Genomic DNA, 13,065 nt, shown 5'->3' with positions numbered 1-13,065 from the left:
GTCGTAAGTCGTACAAATACCAAAATTGCATTAGTGATTTATCTAGGAATGTATAATGTTTATATTGTCTTCGGATGCTGCATCTAAGTTGTTTTTATTGTTGATTTGCCAGGTTAATATGCTTTTGAGGAGGTCGATTTTAAGGAGACTCAAGTCTGTCTGGAATAATGTGACCCTTATCTGTAAGTACTGGACGAGAATCGAAGCTTCCATTTTGGAGCAGAACAATAACTTTTGATAAAAAGCATCATATATAGTGTTTTCACATACTAACCATTTTCAATTACAATTGAGTAAGTCGTGTACTCATGCTATTGGAATTTGGTAGTTAGTGAAAGACAATAGGTACAAACATTACGTTGATGAAAAAATCTATGGTCGCTTATATCACACAGTATCTTGCTTTATAAGCTTTATATTCCAGGATGTTTAGGCAAAGCCTTATTACCGTCTTTCTTGGAAGACGGTATACAGAGTTGAAGTATTTTACAGTCTTCAGACTATGCACTTCCTCTCTTTTGTGATTGGTAGAAATTGCATGATGAGAAAATTTTCAATTATTTCATTGGTTGAAATGCTGTTCAAGGCAAGGGAGATAATTTTCTGATGGTCTAATTTTCGTGCGACTTAACAATTTTTCAAGATTTTCAATCGTTAAAAAATATGACAAAACGAACAGTGGAAATTGGCAGCAATTAATTCAAAATAACATGCTAGTTGTTTTTTTTTTATATCAGTTACCAAAAAACGTTTCTTTATTTTCAGTGTTAACAGAATTGATCTTTATTGCATTTAAGCTTTACAGCTTGTACATTCTTTTTCCCTTTGTGTTGCACTTTCTTTCTAATCTCGGCAGCACTCGGCAACACCTCGGCCGAGGTTAAAGTTTACGGAGACAGCCGAGCATCTGTTAATGTTTCACTTGGTTAGGGCTTATGTCAGAAAAAACTAATGAAGAAATACAAAGCGAAGAAGTTTTCAAGAATTATACGGCCTGATAGGTTTAGGTCAGTTTACTGTTTAAGGTTGTTGCTCAAGACGGTAAGCTTTTTTAAAAAGCTCTACTTGTAATATCGGAACCTACTAATTGCCTTATAATATCGGAACCGACTAATTGCCGTATAATATCGGAACCGACTAATTGCCCCCTATTGATGTGGCTAATGAGACTAGGAATCACTTACAAATGAAAAATGAAAGTGAGCCTATTTACGTATGCTTTAATATAATTTGAATTGGAAAAGTGCTTTCCTTAAATAAATCAGAAAAAAACCATTCATTTTACAATTGTAGATTCTTTTTGTTTTCATTCCACAATTTTTGTCTCAGTTTTCAGACCAAACGACACAGGTGAACTCCGCTCCATCCTTGTATGGTGGGCAGTTCAAGCTGCCACACCTAGCTTCCACTGGATAGAACAAATAACCGTCAGAGTTTAGCCTTCCCCCATGCAGAGCCTCAGGGTGAGTATCCACACACGAGTAGGTGGAGGCAGAGGGATGGTTGTATCTTCCAGTCATCAGATACCCCCAGTACTCTTTTCTCCAACCGTCATAACAGGATTTTCTCGCTTTGAATTAATAGAAAGTAATACCAAATAAAAAACATAATCTACATACATCATTAAAAATATAATTTTCAAAAGTAATCTAGGTTTTAAAATAAACCACATTTCACAAGTTTTATGGTACACAAATAAGAAAAGGATCGAGAAAATATTTTTTAAAATGTTCATTATTAATGAATGAATGGATGGCTCTAATTTATGTAATTCATGATGGTTGACTGGCATTATTTCATAGATAAAAGAAAGGATAGCATCATAGATAGAAGAAAAAAAATCCCCAAATGTTCAATGTAATAAAATTGCAGAAACATTGCTAAACACGAATTTAGGGATATCAAGCAGATCCTTTCAATTACATAGCTCTTTTGCTTTGGATTTTAAATAAAATAATAATAAACTTAATGGGTGTTCGAAACATTTTTCTTATTTTCATCAGGAAGTCACTGCCATAGAAATTAATATCGCCTTATGTTAACAAATATTTCTTCAATAATTTTTTTTGATTGATTGATTGTATGTTATTTAACGTTCCATTCGAGAATTTTTCACTTATACAGAGACGTCTTTTTTTTTTTTCTTTTTTTTTTTTTTGTCTTAAAAAAGAAAGGAAAAAAAAAATTCTTTATAAGTCAATCACTTGAATTTAGAATTTCTTGTTATAATTAAATATCTTACATAAATGTCACAATTTTGTGAAAAAGAGCTTTTCCCATTTGTATATCGCAACAGAAATTTCTGAACTTCGAACTAGAAATGGGTACCTTTTCACTTAAATACTTACTGTTGAATTTATGAATTTAATAAATTAAGATTTTTAAAAGAAAAAAATTTCTAGATATTTCAAAAGAAATATGGTAAAAAGAAATATCCTTTAAATTATTTTTGGTGTCAATATTTCTTTTGGAATGGAATTTGATAATACGATTGTGCTAAGCATACAGTCTATGACTATTTAATTCATACATGCCGAATCTTGCCTTCGAAAATTTCTTTTGCAGAAAGCAAGATTGTCTTTAGAAACTCAGGAACGCCATAAGGGCCGTTTTACAAAGTCAGTTAAGGAAATAAGATACTCGAAAATGTTATAGAAATTTGTAAAACAGTTTGTGCAGGCTTAATTATTGATAAAACATTTCACTATCAAACCAGCCTTATTTTTATTCATTCTCTCCTTGTGAATACTTTTAAATCTATATTGAAATTCAGTTCAGAACAGGAAAAAATGAAATCCTCCATATAAATAAAAGTTTACTCTAATTTTTCAGTATAAGAAATTAACTTAACCGAAAAACGACGAATAACGTAAAGGTATTGTCAAATCCCCCCTTTATCGGGATTTTAGTATCTTATGATCTCAAGTAGAAAACCGAACATGATGGTGAATATGGTGGCCGACACATATCTACAAATAGCTTTTTCAGATTCAAATTACAATAAATGTTTTCATATATTCTAAGCATCATTTAACGATTATAACTATCATCGCACAAGTTTCAAATCCTAGTAGAATAAAATGGGATTCCAAGTTACAATCACCCTATGATGAAGCAGCGGCAACGAAATATTATAAAATGAGTTCCAAAACTTCCTTAGAGACTTTAAAAATTTCAGTCTGAATACTGCAAATTAAATGCTTGCTTGGCGTTTAAAATTTAAGGTTCACGTCTCTGTCTAATTATGACAGATCATTTCTCCTCTTTACCTGGAATAACTATGACGGATTTCTCGCTTTGAGTCCTACAGACAGCACAGGGCACATCTTGGTTGTGAACATCAGAATTTATGATATCCCTATGAACCTCGTATTCAGCTCCATAGACGAATCCTCTTGAGCTGTCAAGCCTTTTGTTATGGCGCCCCCAGTGCGGGTTTGTCGGTAAGCAGAGCGGTTCAACTGCACCTCCTTGGTGCAGATAATGAGATCCTCCAACATAACCTATAATGCATTCAAAGTAATCTTTTCATTTCGAATTCATAAAAGAAATTGATTTATATTACATTTTCCCTTATATTACTTTTCTGGTTTTAAATAAGTATCAAATATTTGTGAAATTAATAGCGATGATTGCTTTTGCATTTCTTTTCATTGCTGCAAAATAGCGTACCTCTTTATTGAAAAAGGTGTAAGTTTCTGGCAACACTGATATCGGTTACATTATGATCAGACAAGAAAATAAATCAAAATATTTGATACTTGTTACAGTTTATGTGTATAATCATGTACCAAATCGCTGCATTGGGCAACTGTGTTGTCATACAATGCATTCATTGTGGTACAACTTCGTAATTGAATGCTTGTATTTAGCGTCTCTGATATCATAAAATCAAGAAATGAGGGACTGTGCAATTCACTGCTTCTACTTCAAGCAAGTTCTTGTAGTCATTTAACAATCATTGGTTAGTTTTCCAGTGCTCTGCAGTTGACTTATTGTATTGTAAAATTCTGCTTGTCTGTTGGCATGGATAACAGTGAATATCTGTATAACAACAAAAGTTTTGACTTTATCAAGTTAAACTTATCTACAACAGGGAGAATTCTAGCCAACAGTAAATCCTACCTGAGTAGATCATGGTGCTGTCCTTGGACAATTCTTGCGGCCCCAGCGGGTGTACACAGAACCTCCTGGTGAGTAACACTGTACAGCTTGAAAAGTGACCGTTGCCAAGATCAGCACAGCAGAAAATGGACATCATCTAAAAGTTCATATAATTACTAATAAGAAAAATTATTTAAAAGGACATATATGTGGATTGAAAATATTTTTAATTTTAAAAAGATTCAATATTCTTAAAACTATTTAAAAAGTGTAAAATTCAACACCTAATAGTAAAAATAAAATTGAGAAAGCACATTTTAAAGATAGTTTCAATATGTATAGAAAGAGTCATTTCCACTTTCATGATGAATGACTGTCCTTTACTTACCTTTAAGTCGGTGTACTTCGAAGTCTTATAGGTCAGGCATGCATCGTCTTTTTATAAAAAAAAAAAATACATACCTCCTGTTACACCTCTGATTCATTGCAACCAAACATGGCATATTGACAGGTTCAGAAAAAAAGAGCTTCGAGAATGAAATTTCAATATTTTTGTTTTTGAATCATTAATCAACATGAACACTCAGTTAATGATTTTCTGAGAATATGGTTCTCATATTACCAAATGAAAAAGATAATGCATTTTCTTGCATAATGCATGACTGAATGTGCAGTTCTCTAGATTTTCAAAAATAAGTTCAAAATCTACTTCAAATATAATAGAGGGTGAACTACTTTACCCAGATTTACGTATGAAAATACTTTTCACGATCAATTATTTTCTGTTGTGAAACATACAATGTATTTAATCGAAGTTTAAAATTAAAAAAAAAAAAAGAAAACCTTCGTATTATTCTGAATTTTTATCAAATTTATTTTTTAAAAATTTTTTTAGTCGTACGATGAAACATTCTAGATAAATGGACGTTTAAAGTGATAGAAACTATCCTTGTTACAAAAATAAAAACTTATTTCTTAGAAAAATCGTTGAATGAATGAACATTTTGATAAATCGTTCAAAATAAATAATATTGAAATTTCAAACGTGAAACATAATTTTGCTGCACCTGTCAATATGCAGTATTCAGTAATTATTTAGGACGGTAACAGAAGGCACCCCTTTTCTATAAAACTCCGTGCAGATCTAGAGTTGGTCAGCAAACCTGAGGGGGGTTGCTGAGTTCAAAGGTGGGTAAAGATAAAAAAAAACTTTGTTGAAGAAGATGCCAAATAATTTATCCTTTACTTTTGATTTTCTATATAATAAATCCCTGTGTTCGTCCTATGTACTTTTATATGGTCAAATTGATCTTCCTGATATACTTTATTTTACAAATAAAATATACGATAGTTGTATATTTTATTTGCTAAAATAAAGTAAATCAAGAAGGAGAATATTACTTTTTCATAAACTTTTAGATGATGTCCATTTTCTCTGCTGTGTTGATTGTGGTAGCAGTCAATTTTCAAGCCGTACAGTGTTTCTCACCAGGTGGATCGGTGTATACCCGATGGGGCCGCAAGAATTGTCCAAGGACAGCAACCATGATCTACTCAGGTAGGAATGAAATATTTATTGTTGGTAAGAATTACTCTGATCAACTCAGGTAGGAATTAATATTGATAAGAATTATTATAGAAGGCAACTTTGATATACTCAGGTAAGATTGTAGAATTAACTGTTAGTAAGAATTTTCCAATATGGTAACTGTGATCAAATAGGTAGGATTGTAGAATTTATTGTTGGTAAGAATTACTCTGATCTACTCAGATAGATAAATTGATTAAATTGATTAATTGTTTTACGTTCCTTTCGACAATTTTTCACTCATATAGAGACGTCTCCATATCATTGAAGGGCTTCAAAGAGCTAGTGAGCTTCACTTTATGCATAAAATGGCCCTGTAAATAAACCAGTTTATCCACTAACACACTATGTCCCTTTCTCAACATCAATATAAAGTAGAGACTTGGCGTTTTCAGTTTGTATAAAAGTTTCCTCTAAAGAGTCCAGGTACTCGAATACAGGTTGTGTGAAATTGCGATGTTCTTGAATTTTGCAGAAAACAGGTGAATTTGAGAACCTTCAACAAAGAATTAAAATATGAGTACACCCCTCGACCTAAAAATCAAAATATATTTTATAATCTTAATAAGCAGTTCTTTCGTAATATATTTGCACATTTTGGATCGGAGGTTGTGTTGTATACGAAATATTGAAAAATAGCATCATAATTTGGCCATTTTTGAAGAAATATTCGGGATATGTGAATAATGACGCAATTCATGACGTCATAATGCATTGACTATCAAGAAAATTACGTCATTTTTAGTAGAAATTCAGTCACCAAGTGTTCAAGTGATATTTATTGCCTTGTCGACTAAAACTACGCAGTTTTAATTTTTCCGAAATTTACAGGGCCAAAAAAGGCCCTAAGTGGCCCTTGCTCTTTAGACCTTTACTCGGCACTCTAGCCATTAAGCAGTGAGGGTTCTTTATCGTGCCAACGCCTGCCGTGACACGGGACCACGGTTTTTAAGGTCTCACCCGAAAGACCCGCAACTTTGACTTTAAAGTGCCGAGTGCTTGGCGAAAGAACAGTTGCTGCCTATTTTTTATCGACTTAGGTCATTTGCGGCCTTGATTCGAACACACGACCTTCTGATTACGGAGCGAGCGCTTTACCGACTGAGCTACCTTGAGGGTCTACTCAGATAGGATTGTAGGATTAACTGTTCGTAAGAACTTCTCTCATCTACTCATGAGGATTGACTGTTGGCAAGAATATCTAATTTAGACTCTCTACCGTCTTTAATTTGTCCAACTGATATAAAAGATGATGATACGAAATTTGGTAATTACATCGTGTGTATTTTATCTCTGTACTGTGGAAATTCAAACTAGCATTGATGTCTTTTACTAGAATCGGTGTATAAATATTTATAATGCACAGTAATGCAAACGCCTTATTCTAACAGACAATAGAGGTTTAGTGTATGATCTTCAGTCACTAAATTACATTGGACAACTTATGAATAGTTATTCAATGCAAACAAAAAATAACTTAACAGCTTTCTGTTGTATATATAGTGCATCAAATAACTATACATTCACTAAATTCAATTAATGGATGAATTTGTATTACAGAAGAGGCATTAAATTAATCAAAGTCACCCAAAACATTTTTTGAATGTTTGTGCAGTTTTCCAGTTGTTACATGAATATCTATATGTTGTAACAAGATGTACGGTATATTTTGTAAGATTTGAAAGATTTTTTTTTTATATCCAGATATTTTATATCACAAATATTAGATATTGATAAGAAAACAAATTGACCAAGTTGGAGATCACTTCAATACACTTTAACAAATTGATATTTATTTGTGTATTGATTTTTTGCAAAAAGTTTAAAATATTTGCAGTTGTTTCCAGCAGCTATAATTTTATTCCTTGTTTCAGAAAAAAGGAAAAATAAGTCATCTTTTTTTTGTTCATATATTTGAAGCTATGGATTAAATACATTGCTTTGTAGGTTATGTTGGAGGATCTCATTATCTCCACCACGGAGGTGCAGTTGAGCGGCTCTGTTTACCGAGAAACCCTCAATGGGGTCGTCATAACAGAAGAATGGAAGCCTCAAGAGGATATATCTATGGAGCTGAATACGAGGTCAGGAATTCTGAAGTGTACAACCAAGACGTACCATGTGCTGTCTGTAAGACTCATAGTGAGAAGTCCGTCATAGTTATTCCAGGTAAAAAGCGAGATTTTAATGTATTTTTGAATATGTATTTCCATTTCTACCATCCCTCATCGAGTTCTGAAGGTGTGTGAGAGTAAAGATTTAAATTAACCCTCTTGATGCACCATTACAATTCAATTTCCTGGTGACATTGTGTGTCATGGTGTTATGTATTCTTTTTAAAGTTGTTTTTAATTTTCAGACGTTTTTGCTTCTTTGTTTTACTACTTTGTTCCTCAATCTATATATTATTTTTTTTATATTTCAAACCTAAATTTAAAAAAATGTATATAATAATCCGCTTTGATTTTTTTTGTACTTATTCAAAGCGAGAAAATACTGCCCCTACGACTGGATAAGAGAGTATCAAGGGTACCTGATGACTGGACTACACAGCCACCCTTCTGCCTCTACCTACACCTGTATGGATGCTCACCCTGATGCTCTGCATGGGGGAAACCGAAACGAAAACGGTTATTTGTTCTATCTAGTCGAAGCTCGGTGCGGCAGCTTGAAATGCCCTCCATACAAGAATGGATGGGAACTTACCTGTGTCGTCTGTTCTAAAATTTAAAACAGAAATTTTTATTATCAAAATAAAACAATAATAAAGTTTAAATTACAGTGTATTTCATGGGAAAATTAAAAGTTCTAAAAAGAATATTCACATCATAGGTAACGAGTCTTCCGAAACAAATTTTCGACTTTCACTTAACTTGATTCGTGTCACAGTCAAGTTGGACAATGTCTCTAAGCTTTACCTTCATATCGTAAATACTATGAAGCATCTGAAGCAAGACTATAATGGATCACTCAAGGAAGTTTGGTATCTGTGATGTTTATGGTTACAAAGTAATATGTACTCTAAATCATAAACCTTGTTACATTCAATACCAAACACCACATTGATATAGTTGAGTTTTGGAAATGAATCCTGAGCATTTTCACCTGAACCTTCAACTGAAGACACAACCGAACCAAATCAGACATAGATGAGTCATTGATGCATGTTTTGTTTATCACCTATCATTTGGTACATTACCTATCGCTGAATCGTATTTGAGTGAGGTGTTCAGAGGCTGGTGTGATCAATCGACAGAGGAAGCTTATTCCTCCAAGACACCTGATCCCACCTGTTGTTCCCATGAGTCCGCTGTGTTTTTGCCTTGTTCTTGATTTCTATTCCTAAACAAACGTTAACTTTACCCTTTTCTTTTTTCTGCTGATCATTTTAAAATTTTGGTGAATGGAGGGAGAAAAATTCTTTTGTAAATTGCTAAGTGTGTGTTCAAGTAATTTTGAAAGTCAGTTTTCTTGGCAAAACTTTCATAAACTCCCTAATATCAATACTGTAAATGTACTTATTTTAGCTGATTTTGATTGACATCATTTAAAAAGTTTAAAAAAATATCATAAAACATATCAAAAAATCATATAATTTTTTTTGCCGATAAGGCTTTGTGTAATAAACATGCATAACTATATTTTTTCATATACATGTAAATATATATTTATTTTATTTATTTTTAAAAGTCATTTCCAGAATTTTTGGAGGGAACCTTTCTGGCAATTTAAAGGACTTATCGCATGTTTCTCAATTACTTGAAATTAAAAGCGTATTAAGTTCCTTATGATCATAGTTTATAAAATTTGTGTTTTAAGAGCGGATATACCGCGTTAATTAAATATTATTTAACTCAAATAAAAATCCCTGTTTAAAATTTGAGTTAATTAGATAGCTGATCAGTTGTTATATATATATATATATATATATATATATATATATATATATATATATATATATATATATATATATATATATATATATATATATATATATATATACATATTCAAAATGTTCATTTAGTTTATGAAAATTCTTGTATGAAATAAAAAAATTATTGATGCAATAAATTTTATTATAATACAAATTTTTTTTATTTAAAACAAAACTATCAAGAAAATGAAAATAAGGGAACCTTGACACCGATAGAACTGCTGAGTACGTTGAAGTTCACGTCAAAACATGGCTGACGTCATATGGAGAAATGGTGTGCAGTTTATTCATGAGATAGCTTCCAAGTGATTGACTTCTCATTGATATTTATGCTGTAAGATCCTGCATAAACTGAAATTCCATTTCTTTTTTACAGTAAAACCTGCAAGCCCGGTTCATTTTTTCCTTCAAGCCTCGATCTGTCATAGTTAAATGGGTAGATTTTTTTTGTGATTAGCTGTTGAAAACTCATGATACCATTTTTAAAAATAATAAGTTAGTCATAAAGACGCAAGAAATTGCTGTTTGCAAATGAAAAAAAGGTGGTCGCAACCACTCATACATAATAAATAATCATTTTATACAAATTTGCTCTCCTCTGCACCTATAAATTGGCTAAAAAACTCTGTCAGCTTGCAATAAACACTTACATTTCATCTTCAAAAATAATAAATACATCAATTCCGTGTTCTTTCCTAAAACGAGGCAAGTATTGACAAACAAGTAGATGAAACAAGAATATCAACAGTCTACTTTTCTATAAGTTCTACTGTCGAAACAATGATCCTGTCAGCAAATACAATCTATCAATAAGTCAGATGCTGACTGACGTTTCTCATACTAATTGTTAGGTCATTATTTACACACTGTCTACGGATTTTTCTGTTTTTCCCGATCATGACAAGGAGCACACGGCGGGTGTGACCGGTCGGCAAGGGATGCTCACTTCTCCCTGACACCTGATCCCACCTCTGATGTTTTAGAGGTCCGCGTTTGCTCTGCTCCTGATTTGCATTGTTTTAATGGACTTGTGAGCTTGAATACAGTTTGTTATCTCCATATTACACTTCCATAAAACAATACACTCACGCTACGAATTTTCAAGAGCGCTTGCTCCGTGATCGGAAGGTCTTGGGTTCAGACCCCGGCCGCAACTGACCTCAGTCGATAAGAAAAGGTACAACTGTTCCTTCGCCAAGCGCTCGGCACTTTGAAAGTTGCGGGTCTTTCGGATGAGACCTTAAAAATCGAGGCCCCGTGTAACGGCAGGTGTTGATACGATAAAGATCTCTAAAAGCCCTTTACCTGTACATGGTGACTTCTCTATATGAGTGAAAAATTCTCAAATGGGACGTAAAACAACATGCAATCAATCAATCAGTTGATGGAATTTTCTAAAACAAAAAGGCAGTCGCAACTCTCATTTTGGTATAAACAAACTTGTCATTTCCTGTAGAAGATATTAAGAAAAATCAAACCATCAAATAACTTTATTAGAAATGGTTAGTATATATACGCTAGTTTTTTTTCTATACAAACTCTTATGGAATTTGTCGCCATTATAGATCCAATATGGCCGATATTTCGATAATAGAATAAACAACATTTTAAAATTGTGTATTTTTAACTGCACCATAGGGCTGAATTTTTTATGAGATGAAAAGCTATATAAGGGCCTGCTGAATTTTTTGTATACAGCATTTGAGGGGGTGGGGTTGGGGATGGGGTGGGGGTGATTAGGCCCTGCATTTAATTTTCAAGCACCTGCTCGACTTCGACCGAAACAAAATTGCGTGTCTTGCTCGTTGGCTATGCGTTTTTTGGTACTAGAATCTGAAAAGGAAACATTTCAAAAGTTTGTTTTATATTAACACAACCATTAATGACTTACATTGTACAAAAATTGAAATGCCTTTAAACATTCTCGGGTACTGGATCTGCTAGGAAAAGGTCACAAATTAAATGAAAAACAAAGACATCTAGCACTACAACTAAACTATTCAATTCTTAACATCTATAAAATTAGAATTTCGGAAACCAATGAATTAATTCCGGACTTCTGTGAAACATATGGGTTCATCAAGTGTACTCTGATGAAGTGCGAGTTACAATAAGGAACGAAATAATTATAGCTAATTAACTGACAAAGAAGTAAACATTATCTCAAAAAACAGAAATACTGCTGTCAAAAGAAATGAAACAATTAAGGTCTATATTTTAATATAAAATAAAGGGGAAATTTATATTGACGTTTATTTGATTAATAATTTAACATTATAAGCCCTGTATTAATTTGAACCCCCCCCCCCCAATTTTTTTGTTTTAAAAAAGAAAGTTATGAGTAAAAGAAATCTTAAAAAACAGTGATATTTAAAGCTAAATATGCAAATAATTTCATAGTAAACGCCTTCACACTTCTACAAAAAGGTTTATGCTGTATTTTAAAACCTTCCACGGACACGCGTAACTCTATTCAGTTATCAGACAAATATTATCAAGTTCAAGAAATCGGCTGAGGCTATTTGAATTTCAGCTGTGTTAATTATTTCGGTCATTGTTACAACCTAATTATGTTTTACCGATTTAAAATTCGGGGAATCAAAGCATGTTTTTATGTGCTTAATATATTTAATTATGTGTTATTACACTCTAGTGACCTACTTGGCACAGTGATACAGACACCGAAACTGAAACCCCCAAACAATAAATGATTTTTCTATATCCATATACATTAAAAAGGTGACTTTAAATGTTAGCATTTCGAACAGGAACTAGTCAAAATGATCATCGATAATAATACAATAAGTGAAATTAAAACGTAATTGGAAACATGCATTTTCTCCTTGAAAATTAAAAAAAAAGTTCACTACTAAGGTCTAACAATGAATTTTGAAAATAAAATTGTTTATATTCTTTATTTTGTTGATATAATCATTTATGCAAATTAGACGTTCACACAACGATCAGTTTGTTTTTAATTTAAACAGGTAACTTAGAACAAATAATAATAATAATTTAAACAAAACAAAACAAAACTAAAAATAAAACAAAACAAAATAAAAAACAAAAGAACTAAAAAGAAAGAAAAAAACCTAACAAAAACACAATCAAAAAGGAAATTATAAACGACCAAAATTTTCTTTCCATTTATTAACGCTTTGAAAAAGTTAAAGAAGTCTTAATTTCTACTGCCTAAAATGTGTTATATATCTCAACTGTTTATTCAAATTAGCAAGAGGAATAATATAAATACAGTCAAAATTATAAATGTTATTGATGTCTCATCTGTGTATGTGTGTAAATGTATATATCATTATTATCCCAAAATCGAAGATGGGGGCTTGATACTTTTCTCCTGTCTTTCCTTCTGTCTGAGAAAACCGTAATATTTGGCTTAAACCTTCGAAATGAAGCATAACAACTCCAAGTTTGGCACTTA

The 13,065-nt window shown here is 32.3% G+C and overlaps 1 pseudogene; it reads right to left on the bottom strand.

Annotated features, from left to right (window-relative positions):
* Nucleotides 1-1,323: 1,323 nt before the first annotated feature.
* Nucleotides 1,324-13,065, bottom strand: part of LOC133191951 (uncharacterized) — a 65,010-nt pseudogene continuing 53,268 nt past the window's right edge.

This window comes from Saccostrea echinata, unplaced genomic scaffold (genome assembly GCF_033153115.1).
Source record: "Saccostrea echinata isolate AGI-Se365-2 ecotype Australia unplaced genomic scaffold, CSIRO_AGI_Sech_v1 ptg000025l, whole genome shotgun sequence".
Lineage (NCBI taxonomy): Eukaryota > Metazoa > Mollusca > Bivalvia > Ostreida > Ostreidae > Saccostrea > Saccostrea echinata.
Note: the sequence above shows the minus strand (reverse complement) of the source record. Positions and strands in the feature narration are given on the sequence as shown.